The sequence below is a fragment of the Taudactylus pleione genome, unplaced genomic scaffold (assembly GCF_031769625.1).
Source record: "Taudactylus pleione unplaced genomic scaffold, aTauple2 ptg000377l, whole genome shotgun sequence".
NCBI classification, from domain to species: domain Eukaryota; kingdom Metazoa; phylum Chordata; class Amphibia; order Anura; family Myobatrachidae; genus Taudactylus; species Taudactylus pleione.
The window spans coordinates 6,949,389-6,965,049 of record NW_028284778.1 but is presented as its reverse complement, the minus strand read 5'-3'; the positions used below and the strand labels follow the sequence as shown (position 1 = coordinate 6,965,049).

Genomic DNA, 15,661 nt, shown 5'->3' with positions numbered 1-15,661 from the left:
TGGGATATATATATGTGTGTGTGTAAGAAATGATGTTACTGAGTAGTACATAGTGATTGTATCATATCATAAAAACCAAATAATTAAATATTGTTATATATGCTAAAATGAATGATATATATAGTGAGTGGATGAATGGTATAATAGGTGATGGTGTGATAGTGATCTGAGTTTATAATAACTATAATGTTATCCATGTGAATATAAGAAGTGATTAGTGATGTTTAAAAATTATTAGGTGTAAAAAACAATATATATAACCAAATTGTGTAAAACAATTATGAGGATTAACATTGTATATTATAAATATGATAATAAGTCTAATAAATAATAAGTATATTCCTGAAATATTACTTTAATTCTCTTATTGTAATAGGGAGGGGGATCTGCCACACATTTCTCTTTCCCGTCTGTCATTTTCCAATATAATTATAATATTTCATGTATTTTGCCAGGATAACTATAAGAAAAAAATGGGGAAATCTGCCTGTACCCCAAAAACCCAAAGTGCTGTAGGACAACAATATAAAAGTGTATTAGTGGCCCTAATAGAAGCATTTGGGGTTCTTATAAAGGGTGAATGGTTGTTATATGCAGGTTTCTAAAACAGTAAAATAATGACAGTAAGTTTTTTTCTGCAAAATAAATGTTCTGCTTAAAAATTGGGGGTGCATAAAAATGCCTAAGTATAGTTTTGTGTCATTTTAGGCAACAATTAAAAAAAAACACCTGTCCCATCCATACAGCCCCCCAAAATACCCATCCCACTACTTTAAACCCATTTTTCAGCATTTGTTTCACCCCAAAAATGATATAATTATTGGCCAAATTAAGCTAATTATAACATTATTTTTTCCTAATTAGTCATTCAGGTGGGTATCTCTGTGGTTCTGAACCAAGTCCCAACATTTTTGGTATAAAATAGGGGTTTTGCACTTTTTATCACTTACTCAGGAGGTGGTGAAAACTTTTTGCAGCTTTTCCTATGGAAAAGCACAGCTAATAGGATTTCGCGATACGCATTTTATGCAAAAAGTGAGCACTGGAGAAACGTTTCGCATAAATCCGGATTATCGCAGCTAATTGAATTCCCCCCTTATTCTTTAGTTATCTATTAAATATATAACCAAGCCAATAAATTAATATTAGTCCTACAGCCCCATTGGAACCTTATTCTGTAATTATATAGATAGCTTAGATTTAGGCATAATGAGAACCACATGTAAGATCTATTGGTATATTCTGACACATTGCGATGTTTCCCCTTCGGGTACTCCGGTTTCCCCCCACACTCCAAAAATATACTGGTAGGTTAATTGGCTCCCAACAAAAATGAACCCTAGTGTGTGTATGCATGTGATAGGGAATATAGAGTGTAAGCTCCACTGGGGCAGGGACTGATGTGAATGGCCAAATATTCTCTGTAAAGCGCTGCAAAATATGTGTGCGCTATATAAATAACTGGTAATAATAAATATACACACACATATAGTTAAATAAAAAAGGTAGAAATTTACATAATTGAAGTCACACAGAGGATAACAAATATCTAGGTGTTCGGTAAGACCAGGTGAATGAGTTCTTGTCTATCTGGTCTAAAAGACCACAGAGAGTATCAGATAATAGTGATGAGTTTCACTGACTAGTTTAAACCATCTGGGTGGAGCATATTTATTAGGAACTACAGATCATCTCCTGATGGCGAAATCGGTAACCGACTCTGGAAATCTTCATATTAAATACTATACATTTTTATTGCATCTTTATCAAGCTTTATATTAATTATTTATTGCTGTTTAGATTTCCCAAGTGCTATACATCCCTCCTCTTTTTATATTAATGACACACATCCTAATTATCTGCGGATGGATAAATTAAAATGTTACTGTGTGGCGGAGTGTTGCAACAACCCTGTTTTGTATCATCTCACAGAAATGTTTTTTTCCTGTGTGACTGCAGATGTCTAATAAGGTTCGATTTATGTGTAAAAAAAATTTCCACACTCAGAACATGGAAATGGCCTCTCACCTGTGACTTCTCTCATGTTTAACAAGAGATGATTTATGTGTAAAACATTTCCCACACTCAGAACATGGAAATGGTTTCTCACCTGTGTGACGTCTCTGATGTGCAACAAGATTTGATTTCTGTATAAAACATTCCCCACACACAGAACATGGAAATGGCCTCTCACCTGTGTGACTTCTCTGATGTACAACAAGACATGATTTCCGTATAAAACATTTCCCACATTCAAAGCATGGAAATTGTTTCTCACCTGTGTGACTTCTCTGATGTATAACAAGACCTGATTTCCATGTAAAACATTGCCCACACTCAGAGCATGGAAATTGTTTCACACCTGTGTGACTGCTCTGATGTTTAATAAGAGATGATTTATGAGTAAAACATTTCCCACACACAGAACATGGAAATGGTTTCTCACCTGTGTGACTTCTCTGATGTGTAACAAGAGATGATTTATGTGTAAAACATTTCCCACACTCAGAACATGGAAATGGCCTCTCACCTGTGTGAAGTTTCTGATGTGTAACAAGATTTGATTTCTGTGTAAAACATTTCCCACACTCAGAGCATGGAAATGGCCTCTCACCTGTGTGACGTCTCTGATGTATAACAAGAAAAGATTTCCATGTAAAACATTTCCCACACTCAGAACAGGGAAATATTATAGCAGGTGTATGAGCTGCACTATGTGTAACAAAAGCTGAGGTACAAGGAGAACATTGGTCACAATTAGAGGGATCAGATGCTATATCTGCACTGTGAGGTATTGTATGTATATTTAGTGTAACGGGATTATCTCCTGGAGATTCCTGTGTGATGTTATCTTCTTTTTTACTATCTGTAGAGAAGATGAGATCTCCCTCCAAGTCATTCCTGCTTGTGCGTCCATCTGTTGGAAATACAATAACTGTACTATTATTACTCACAGTTCTTTATATAGCGCATACACCTTACACAGCACTTTACAGAGAATATCTGGCCATTCACATCAGTCCCTGCCCCAGTGGAGCTTACAATCTATATTCTCAACCACATGGATACAAATATACAGACATTGGCTTCTGATACACAATAAACCTATCAACCTACCACTATGATTTTTGGAGAGTTTGATAAAACACATACAAACTCAACACAGATAGCACCTTGGTTTGGAATCGAACTCATGACTTTAGTGTGAAGAGATAGCAATGCTAACCACTACACCAGTGTGTAACTATTATTAAAGAATATGTTTAATATTAAGGTACAAACTATGACCACAATATAACATTTACAAATGTACAAACTACAAATAAGACTCTTGTTAAACAGATAAAATATTGGCATAAATTACCTTAGGCACATTATCAGCACATGTCATAGACCCAGCCCCAGGGACAGGCAGATGGCACATCACCAATGTATATCTCCCCCCAAATGCAGACTTTGCTGGGTAACGTTCGCTAGCCATCATCACAGAGCAGGAAGCCTCATTAGCCAGTGACAGTGGTGGGGGAATACAGCAGGACACATAGCAGATGAGTGAGCTGGACAGGGTAGGGGAATGGCACAGAGCAGAAGAGGCAGCAGGACAGGGTAGGGGAATGGTGAAGGGCACAGAGCGAGGGAGCCAGCAGCACACGGTAGAGGAATGGCGAAAAGCACAGAGCAGGGGAGGCAGCAGGACAGGGTAGGGAAATGGGGCAGGGCACAGAGCGGGGTAGGCAGGACAGGGTAGAGGAATGGCACATAGCGGGGGAAGCAGCAGGACAGGGTAGGGGAATGGCACAGGGGCACAGAGCAGGGGAGGCAGCAGGACAGGGTAGGGGAATGGCGCAGGGCACAGATGGGCAACAGCAGAGTGATGAAGAAATCAGAAGGGCAGAGAAGAATACAGAAATCAGAAAAGCAGAGCAGGATACAGTGACAGGTCAGAACATAAAGCACAACAGTACAGAGGATCCAAGTATAGAGACTGGGGGGAGTAATTATACAAAGATGGGTGTGTGGTTATAGCTGTGTGTGTGTGTGAGAAGGTGGAAGAACTTGTGTGACATGTGCGTTGTGATATGTATTATACAGCATATTTATGCTGGAAACACACAGTGACATGATGTAAGGGGAAGAGCAGGAGAATAATAGGGGCTGATGTCTCCTGATGTATGAGATACACCAGAGAGCGTGGGGAGGAGACTGGTCAGATCTCTGGACTGGTAACAACAGTGACATGATGTGAGGGTGAGAGCAAGAGTCTAATAGGGGCTGATGGATCCTGATGTATGAGATACACCAGACAGTGCGGGGAGGAGACTGGTCAGATCTCTGGGATACATTTCCCTCAATAGTTTGAACTGACAGAGCAGGGAGCAAATTAAAAGATTTTTGTAGTGACTGAGCAAGGACAATATGTGACTCTTTTCTTTTAATAAGTGTTTATTACTCACATGTGCTGATACCTGTAGGGATTTCCTCCGCCTTAAACTGATGATCAACCCTCACATACGTCTCTTCTTCTCCCTCTATATCTTCGGCCTACATAGCAGTCACATACGTCTCTTCTCCCTCTGTAGCTTCTACCTTATAATCAGTCACATATGTTTTTTCTTCTTCCTCTGTATCTTCTGCCTTTATATCAGTCACAAAAGTCTCTTCTCCCTCTGTATCTTCTGCATTATTATTATTAATCACATACGTCTCTTCTTCACCCTCTATAGTTTTTGCCTTCATATGAGTCACATACATCTCTTCTCCCTCTATAGCTTCTGCCTTTATATCAGTCACATACATCTCTTCTTCTGCCTTTATATCAGTCACATATGTCTCTTCTTCTCCCTCTATAGCTTCTGCCTTTATATCAGTCACATACGTCTCTTCTTCTCCCTCTGTATCTTGTGCCTTTATATCAGTCGCATACATCTCTTCTTCTCCTTCTGTATCTTCTGCCTTCATATAAGTCACATAAGTCTCTTCTTCTTCCTCTATAGCTTCTACCTTCATATCAGTCACATATGTCTCTTCTCCTTCCATATAATTTATCTTAATATTAGTGATATGTTCACCCTAATTCAATCAGAGAATAAAAAATTACATAATGTCTGATGTCATTACTTTCAGATTAAACAGTAGAATATCTGTGTATAAGACACACACAGCTTCTCTATAGGTCATATAGTAACAGTCACTTTGGTATATTGGTGAGACTCTAAATCCCATCTACCTGATGCTCCTCTGGGATCCTGTGATTTTCCTCTCTACAATACTGGGAATAAAGAGGATGGGAACATCTCTCTGGGGTATTTCTGTTACTGGGTCCATCTGTAGGAGACACACAGTGATTGAGTACATTGTATACATGTAATTATCAGATGTGTCTATATAGGGGGCCTCCATACCTGCTCTCCCGTGAAATAAGTGAGTCTCCGCTTACCCAGTAATGTGACGAGCCGGTGATTCTCCATCATCACTTGCTTGTACAGACCTTTGTGTTCCTCTATATACTCCCCCTCCTGCGTGGAGACATAGACAGTGACATCCTGACACCTTATAGGAAGGTGACACACATAATGATACAGTCATCACCTAGACACATCCCCTGGTGTTACTGTATATTGTCCCGTTTCCAGCAGTCACCTCTGCAGTCAGCAGCTGAATGATCTTGTTGGGGAGTTCCAGGATCTTCTGGTCATTGTCTCTCTCATGTATCAGTGAGTGAGGTGGAGGCACCGTGATGGAGCTCTGGGTCCTGATCAGTCCTCCTGACACACAGGTATGGCTGCTGGGTGTCTCACACTCACCAGATGTCTTCTTCACTACTGTGTAATCCTGTGTATTGGGGGAGACATCAATGAATTGGTCAATTAAACTGCACCTAAATGACGCTATTTAGTCAGGTGATAACTTTGCATAATATTCAAGAAGACTATATCACAATAACAAGTCTTGCAACAATCTCCTATATACAGGTAGAGTTTATAGGATGCAGATCTGACATATTTGTGTCAGTGACAAAAAAACCCCCAATATACTGCAAGCAATGTACTAAATCCCATCTTACTCTCTTGCTCCGGAGCTCACTACAAAAGGACCGGCTGTCGATGTTGATCGACAGCTCGGCCTGTTTTGGAGGCGGGGCGGTGGTTTCACAAACGTAGGCGTTCCTTAAGGAACGCCTGCCGTTTTGTGGGCGGCCGCACTGACATCAGAGCAGGAAGCTCCCTGGGGCTTGCGGCTGCCGAGACCCAACCTTAGGGTCTTGTCGCAAGCCCCGATGGTCGCGATGGTCGCAAAGGCACCTGTAATAGAGTTGACGGCTCAGTCAAGAGACTGACAGCTAGAGTGCCTCTCCAACTTTATGAATGGGCAGTAGAAAATATATCTGGAATTAATTTGACGTTCACAACTCAAGAAGACTATATTGAGTCTGAAACATTTTTGAATGATAATTTCAGCCAGTCAGTAACTATTCAGGGAACACAACAGTGTCATGATTTTATACCTGTTGATTCAAGTACATCAAAAATATCTGTGAAAACCTTTCTAAGGCTACAACATCATCTACAGTATTTGTTACAAAATGTCTAGACAAAATCCAGTTGACACAAATAAATGGCGATATATCCGTTGTGTATAACAAGAAATGGTGGCTTGCTTATGTGATGGACAAGAATGAAGATGAATCAATAGGGACCTTCCTGGGGCGTGGCTTGGACACGGAGGAGAGAAGCAGCACCTTCCTTGTGCTCCACACTTGGGAGGCTGAAGTTCCACCTATATTGCTGCCCTCCTTCCTACATCTGCCTGTTTGTGTCACCTATTGCCCCCGCAAGACGCTGTGAGACACTGGGTGTGCTACTTACCGCTCCGGGGCCGGCTCCTGACATCAGGCCTCTGCCGGCTTCCTCTGCTGTCACTAGTCCCTCCCTATCTGGTGTGAGGTGCCGGGAGCACAACGTTGCGCAGTAGGACAGCGCTGGCTCATTGCCCGATCTGCACTGCCATGCCTGCGGTGAAGATTAACTACTACTACTATTACCGCTGATCGCAAAATGCAGACAAGCCCTCTAACACCATATAAGTCCCAGGACTATAGTGGCAGCCATCTTGGGAGTATGCAACCCTGTGGCAGCGTTCCTGACTGCTGTTTGTACCTTGCTCTCCTAGTTTGCAGGTTTACAGGCTCACACTTTCTCTTTTTCTACCCTCCTGCTTTGACTATTTTTATTTATTTTTTTTATTAATGTATCCAATATCATTATTGGGACTATTTCTCCACAGCAGGATTGAAGTTACGACTCCTATGAGGATCTAGGGAGGGAGGATGGGATACTCCCTGCTCACTCTCTGATCACTGTTTTGCTTTAGAGAAGACTCTATATTTTCATTCTCTTTCCTGAATACTATTTTTGGTACTTCACCATTTTTATATAACCGTAATTGCTTTGGACAATACCTGCCATATTGCTTTGATATTTGTTTTATATGTCTGGGGTATGGAAACATTTTTAATGGCCCCTACTCCAGGTAAAAACCAGCGCACTAGAACTGGCAGACGTGTATATACCAATACTCTGGTGGCATCATCACCAGCGGATGAAATGTCTACCTTATCTCCAGAGATCTCCTCAGTGGGAGCGCATTCTTCATCTCCCACCACGCTGCCAGCAGATATACCTCCTACATTCCCTTTGATGTATGAGGACATGGTTGGAGGTAAGAAAGACACCATGGCTCCTATTATGCAGATGCAGGCCACAACATTCGCAGATGCTCTCAAAGAGGTCAAAGCTCAATTGGATTCTAAAGATCTTCAGGTGGTGGCTACCGAGCACAAGATTGGTGAACATGAGCAGGATATTTTTGATTTAAAACAAGTCGCATCTTTACAAAAATCTAATTACCAACTCCTCAACAAAGTTGGTGACTTAGAAAATCGCTCACGCAGGAACAATTTGTGGGTTGTTGGACTTCCTGAGATATTGAGAGGCCTTGATTTGATAAAATTTCTTAAATCTGAGTTGCCACAACTTTTAGGAGTGACTGATACTATTCCTGATTTCGCAATTGAAAGGGCTCATCGCCTAGGACCTTTTACAGATTCTTCAAGTCCGTGCACTGTGATATTTCGATGTCTCAACTTTGCACACAAAGTAACTCTTTGGTCAGCTGCTCAAAGTAAGTTAGACCGGATAATGTGGATGGATCACCGTTTGTTGATTTTTCAAGATTATTCGGTGGAAGTTACCAAGGCCCGTAAGGAAATGAGTCCTGTCTGCGCTAAACTTTTTCAAGCCAAGTCTGCTCTTCTTTACCCAGCCAAGTTGAGAGTTTTTTAAGGTAAAGACTTTAAGGATTTCAACATGCTTCTGATGCGCAAGCATTTTTGGAGGAGGATGAGGAATGTAACGCTTCCGCTGATTGACATCTTCTATGCATTATTTGTTGAGTATAATTTTCTCAAATATTGGCACTTTTTCTTTTCTCTTTGTTTCATATGTGTTGTGCTATTATCTGAAGTTTTATACTATAGATATGTTATTATATGGTGATATACGGGATATATGTCTATATTTCTTTATTGCATGTTTGCTCTTTATATCATTTATTATTTTTATCAGGAATGGTTTTTTTGTAGATTTTCTCTCAAGTCTAATGTTAAATATTATATTTGTTCTTCTCTTTTTTAACATATTGGAGTGGGGAGACCCATGGCTTTTCCTCCCTTTTTCTTTTTTTGTGACGTTATGAAAATGTCCTGGTTGTGGTTCTTCATTTTGAATGCAGGGGTGTTTGATTTACAATATATTTCTCATGTTTACTTGAAGTATATGTTCGCGATATTTCCTATATAAGATTTTTGCATTGATATATCTATGCCACTTTCCTATGACCACTATTAAATTAAGTTCATGGAATGTCCAAGGTATTAATTCCCCAGCAAAGCGTCGCAAGATTATCTCTTATTTAAATATTAAAAAGATAGATATCTCTTTTCTTCAGGAGACACATTTGACTGATTTAAAACATGCCAAATTATCCATTTTACGACATCAGATAGTAGCATATTCTTCTTATAATTCTAAATCCCGTGGAGAAGCTATCTTGATACAAAAAAGCCTTTAATTCATTATAGAAAAGCAGATATCTGATCCAAATGGTCGCTTTATTATCCTCCAAATTATGCTTTTTGGTACTCTCTACACTTTATGTAATATATACTGTATGCTCATATGGTTTAAGATCGTTCTTTTTTTCGGTCATTGATTCATTGGATACGAATTTGGTATTAGGGGGTGATTTTAATATGGATCGTCAGTCCTCCTCTCACTATTGAGGAAGGCAGCGTAAATTTGGTATGTCATTCTTATTAGAACAATTACATCTTACGGATCTTTGGCGGTTTCATCACCCAATAAAGAATACACATTTTACTCAGCACCACATAAAATGTATTCTCAAATTGATTATATATTACGGTCCTCTACACAGGCTACGGCTGCTTTGGCCTCATTTATTGGACCCCTTAGTCTTACAGATCATGCTTTCATTTGGATAGAATTTTCTCCCTCAATACCTGTTGGTATTTGACTTCCTCTCAGAAATTTAAGGATACACTACAATCATCCTGGAACTCTTATGGGTTTTCCAATGTCCAACATTTAGAAACCCCCTTTTTATATTGGCAGGCTGCAAAACCTGTCATTTGAGGGCAATTTATGTCCTTTACTGCACATCACCGCAAACAACACTCTCAGAAATTGTAGGATGCCCAATCCTAACACTAACTTATCAAGATTTTAGTAGCTCTCCCTCACCCCTTACAAGAAGTAAATTTGAAGAGGCTAGACTTAGATTTGTTTGTTTGGTGCTGCAGGTTGCGGAACGTCAAGTCAATACTAACAAATTTACTTTTGATATGTATGGGGATAAATCCGGTAAACTCTTGACCAACCTCCTACGAGGAACTCATACCCCTTCTACTATTTTATCCCTTACTGATAGTGCTGGCTCTCTCAAAATACTGGTCAGAAAATCACTGGAGGTACTCCATGATATCTATTCTACTTTATATTCCCAAGATCCAATTGATTTTGCTGCCAGGGATTCATTTTGGCAAAAACTTACCCTTCCACAGCTCTCGACAGATCAAACTAAATTTTTATATCAACCGATTACCGATGAAGAGGTTGCTGCAACTATTAAAAAATTTCCAATTGCAAATCACCAGGGCCAGATGGCTTTACTGGTGAGTTCTATAAGCTCCTTCAACCATCAGTTATTACTCCTTTGGCTTGTTTATTTAATTCTATTCTTACTACTTGTTCTCTTCACCAGGTTTTAATGAAGCTTTTATTACAATTTTGCCAGACTCGGTAAGGATCCTACTATACCAGCTTCATACCGCCCCATATCATTATTAAATGTAGACTATACATTTTTCACCAAAATCATAGCGAATAGATTTAAACAGGCTGTTCCTTTTTTGATCCATGAAGATCAGACAGGATTTATTCAGGGATGAAGCTCTGTCTCAAATATCAGAAAGGTATTGGCGGTATTGCAACAAATCGATGACTTTCATGAAGATGGTCTCTGCCTTTTATTATTTTTAGACACGGAAAAAGCATTTGATTTAGTGGTCTGGGATCATCTTTGAGGTACGCGGACAGTTTCCATTGCAAATTATTAATTTGATTTGTGCATTGAATTTCTCTGCTTCCTCTATGGTGATTGCAGATATGTCTTCCCAAATTTCCATCCAAAGGGGCACACACACCACGGCTGCCCACTTTCTCCTTTACTGTTTTCCCTAATATTAGAACCTTTGGCGATTTCTTTACGTAATCTAGATTGGAGATATTCAGCTGAAGCTGTCACTGTTTGTGAATGACATGCTTTCATTTATATCAAAACCTGATACCTCGATACCGGTCATTTTAGAGAAGATACAGCAATTCAGTTCATTTCCAAGATACAATATTAATTTTCAGAAATCTTGTCCCTCACACGTCCTGACCTGCTGCACCAGCATCCGATACTTTCCTCTTCCTTTCATATTGCTGAAAAGTATATTAAATATATTGGTATATATATTACACCCTCTATCAAAAATATTTACTCAGCCAATTTTCCAACTGTAATCGCTAACATCACTAGACTGGTTAAACAATGGATGACATTACCTCTGTCTCTTTTGGGGCATATATGTTACAAGTCGCAGTCACGACTTGACACTTTCTGACAGTATGCCCAGACAGGATGGGGTTACTCCAGTTCTTCCTGTTGCTAGATCGGCACGCCTCAGGAAGTGATGTGTTGTCCACATTGGGACTTCAACCTATTTATACTCACTGATCTATTGCACCTGTGCCGACTATAGAGTGTCTGTGAGTTGCCTCAGCCTGGCTGCAGAGTCAGGTTGTTCCTGTTCTCCGGTTCACTGAATTCCCACACGGCTTCCTAACCGCTCCAAGTAGCTTCCGTGCTACCACCTATCTCCAAAATGCTTCCTGACCGCATCTAGCAGCTCCCGTGCTGCCATCGTTCACCATACGGCTTCTTAGCCGCTCCAAGTAGCTTCCGTGCTACCACCAATCTCCAAACGGCTTCCTAGCCGTATCCAGCAGCTCCCGTGCTGCCATCGTTCACCATACGGCTTTCAGGCCTCTCCAAGTAGCTTCCCTGCTACCACCAATCTCCAAATGGCTTCCTAGCCGTATCCAGCAGCTCCCGTGCTGCCAACGTTCATCCTACGGCACCATCGCTGCAACATCGGCACACTTGCCACACCATCGGCTCTCAAAGCCATCATCAAACCATAGACTGTTTATCCACGCCAATTGCCCCAACATCGGCACACTTGCCGCACCATCGGCTCTCAAAGCCATCATCAAACCATAGACTGTTTATCCACGGCAATTGCCCTAACATTGGCACCATCGCTGCAACATTGGCACACTTGCCGCACCATTGGCTCTCAAAGCAATTATTAAACCATAGACTGCTTATCTACGGCAACTGCCTCAACATCAGCACCATCGCTGCAACATCGGCACACTTACCGCACCATCAGCTCTCAAAGCCATTATTAAACCATAGACTGCTTACCTATGGCAACTGCCCCAACATCGGCACCATCGCTCCAACATCGGCACAGATGCCGCACCATCGGCTCTCAGAGCCATTTACTAACCCTGGACTGTTTATCTACGGCTATTGCCGCACCATCTACATAATTGCCGTACCATCGGCATCACTGCCGCACCATCAGCACCATTGCTGCACCGTTGGCACAGCTGCCACACCATCGACTCCCAAGCTATTGCCCAAAAAACCAAACTGTACTCTCACAACATCTGTACCATCGATATCCTTATAATCATCAACTGTGTCCGTCCTAACTGTACATTCTTTACCTATTGAATTCCCCTGTATCTCCATGTGAGCGGCTACTACCTCGAGCATAAGTCCAGGCGGCCGCCTAAGTACCGGTGAATGTATCCTAGTTCTAAGGGAACAACGGACGGTTGTTATAGGCAGAAGATCTCGCTAGCTGGGTTCTAGGGGCCTCACATGGAGCAGGCAGTGGGATTTGTAACATTATAGTCGGCCCAAAAAATAATAGTTGATACACTAGGATATAGTTACAGGGACAGAGTCTTACTCAGATGCTTGGAGCCCAGATCCAAACTCTTACCCAGAAAGTCCAGGAACTCACTATACGAGTTGAAGAGAACCTTCTCCTGTGCATGCAGCTCCTCATCTACAAATGAATTTGCCAGATCAGATTTCTGGGGATCGCCGACAGTTTTTAAACTTTCGTGAAAGTTGCAAGGTCTATTTCCGACTTTGTCCGGCTTCTTCAGGGACACCGTTGCAACAAGTTGGAATGGTAATCTCTCTCCTTCAGGGGGACCCACAGACTTGGGCCTTCGGACTGCCTTCTACTCATGCGGCATTACAGTCAGTGGAGGCTTTCTTTACGGCCTTGGGCCTATTGTATGATGACCTGGACCGTGCTGCTTTGGCTGAGTCCAAAGTGCGTGCTCTCAAACAGGGCCAGAAGGCAGCAGAGGATTACTCATCAGAGTTCCGCAGATGGGCTACTGACTCCGGTTGGAACGACCCGGCTTTATGTAGCCAATATCGTGTTGGCCTTTCTGAAGCCATGAAGGACATCCTTGTGCAACATTCACCCTCTGAATCCTTGGATGACCTCATGCAGCAAGCCATAAGGATTGACCGGCGGTTACGGGAAGGCAAATGTGAACAAGATCTTCCCGTCAGCTCGCCTCGTTCTCCCGCTTGGGTTCCATCCTCGGTCACAGAGGAACCTATGCAGATTGGCACCTCTCACCTATTGTCAGTAGAGAGATGCAGAAGACGGTCTCTAGGCCTCTGTATGTACTGTGGTGACAAGGGGCACACGGTGAATAACTGTCCACTCAGACCAGTAAAAGACAAGGCCTAAGTGTTTTCGGGCTGATTTACACTTAGGCCTGGCATCCATTTCCTCCAAAAATTCTGTTTTAATCCTAGCAGTCATCCAGCTCGCCAATTCGCCGTTGCTGAGACATCTCTAGCGATTCCGCCTCAGTACCGGGATTACGCTGTTTTCTCCAAAAAAACTTGCGGATGTTCTTCCTCCACATAGATCTTACGATTGTGCCATCAACTTGATTCCAGACGCCAAGTTACCCAAAGGCCGGTTGTATTCCCTTTCTAAACCGGAGGACAAAGCTATGAGAGAGTACATTGAGGATGCCTTGGCTAAAGGATTCATCCGTCCCTCAAAATCACCATTGGGAGCTGTTCTTTTCTTTGTGGGTAAGAAGGATGGATCTCTTCACCCCTGTATTGACTACAGAGGACTCAACAACATCACGTTAAAAAATTCATATCCGTTACCTCTCATTCCGGTACTGTTTGATCAACTGCGTCAGGCTAATATCTTCTCCAAGATTGACCTCCGAGGGGCATACAACCTGATTCGAATCTGGAGACGAGTGGAAAATGGCCTTCAGTACTCATTCTGGACACTACGAGTATCTAGTCATCAGGGTTCGCAAAATACGTGCTATAGCGCGTTTTTACGCGCTAAAGCAAGATGGGGACCCGTTTTTTAAATCCCTGCGGGTCCCGCAGGACGCGCTGGCTGAGTTTGCTGCCTGTAGCGCTGCAGCAGCCAATCACCTCAGGCGGCCTCAGCAGCCAATCACCACCGGCGGCCTCAGCAGCCAATCACTGCCGGTGGCCGCAGAAGCCAGTCACCCCAGGCGGCCACAGCAGCCAATCACCGCCGGCGGCCTCAGCAGCCAGTCACCTCAGGCGGCCGCAGCAGCAGCCGATCACCGCCGGCTGCTGCAGCAGCAGCCAATCACCGCCGGTGGCATCTCCTGCACCATTCACCGCTGGTGGATTATCCTGAACCCATAGCTGCCGGCAGCGTCTCCTCAACCAATGACTGCCGGCAGCATCTAATTTAATTGCTGCCTGACACCATGCTCTGTGCCCACGCATTCTTCAGAAAATGGATGGACTCTGCATCCAGGGACAGCGGTCAGGAGGGCTCAGGTCCGGAGGTGCTGGGAGGACTCAGCATGTACAGGGGATGTGCTGCTCTGACGGCTGGTGACAGAGAAAAGACCCTGAACTCAGACAGGTCAGTCACAGCTTACAGTCATCACTGTGCAGAGCCCCCCTGACTCCTACTGTGTGACCATGTGCATCCCCCTAACCCTCCCTGACTGTGTAACTGTGGCCACCCCCACCCCCTAACACTGACTTTGTAACTGTGCGCACCCCCTTCAACCCTGACTGTGTAACTGGGTGCAGCTCCCCTAACCTTGACAATGTAATTGTGTGCACCCCTTCTAACCCTGACTGTGTGCAGTCCCCCCTAATTCTGACTGTGTGACCATGGGCTTCCCCTCTAACCCTCCCTGACTTTGTAACTGTGCACCCCCCCTTTCCCTATCCCTGATTGTGTAACTGGGTGCAGCCCCCTAACCCTGACTGTGTGACCATGTGCATCCCCCCTAAACCTCCCTGACTGTGGAGCTGTGGCCACCCCCCCTAACTGTAACTATGTATCTGTGTGCAGACCCCTAACCCTGACTGTGTATCTGTATGCAGACCCCCTAACCCTGTCTGTGTAACTGTGTGTATTTCCCATTTACCCTGACTGTTAACTGTGTGCACTGCCCACCTTACCCAAGAACTGCCTGTCTCTAACCTCCTCCTTGGCCCCAATACTACCCCAGTTATCTACTCTAACCTCCTCCCTACCCTTCGTACTGCCTGTCTCTAACCTGTTCCTTGCACCCAGCACTGTCGCAAACTACTGTCTGCACTTACCCCTCCCTATCTCCAGTTCTGCATGTCCTTACTGCCCTCTGGCTCCAGCTCTAACCCAACTTCTCCTTGCCTTTAGCCCCAGCTCTACCCCAACTGCTGCTTGTTCTTAACCCCCATAATATGTGATGGGACCCAAAAAGAGTGGAGCAGGACCCCATTTTTATAAAGTGAGGGGTCCCTGGGACCCACATTTTTTTTGCTTTTCGAGATCACTGAGTCATGCCGTTTTTCTTATCCAATGCCCCAGCTGTGTTTCAGGACCTGATCAATGACATTCTTCGGGAGTTTTTGGGGGTGT

The 15,661-nt window shown here is 43.0% G+C and overlaps 1 pseudogene; it reads right to left on the bottom strand.

The window, feature by feature from the left end:
• Positions 1–1,856: 1,856 nt before the first annotated feature.
• Positions 1,857–15,661, bottom strand: part of LOC148508095 (uncharacterized) — a 598,632-nt pseudogene continuing 584,827 nt past the window's right edge.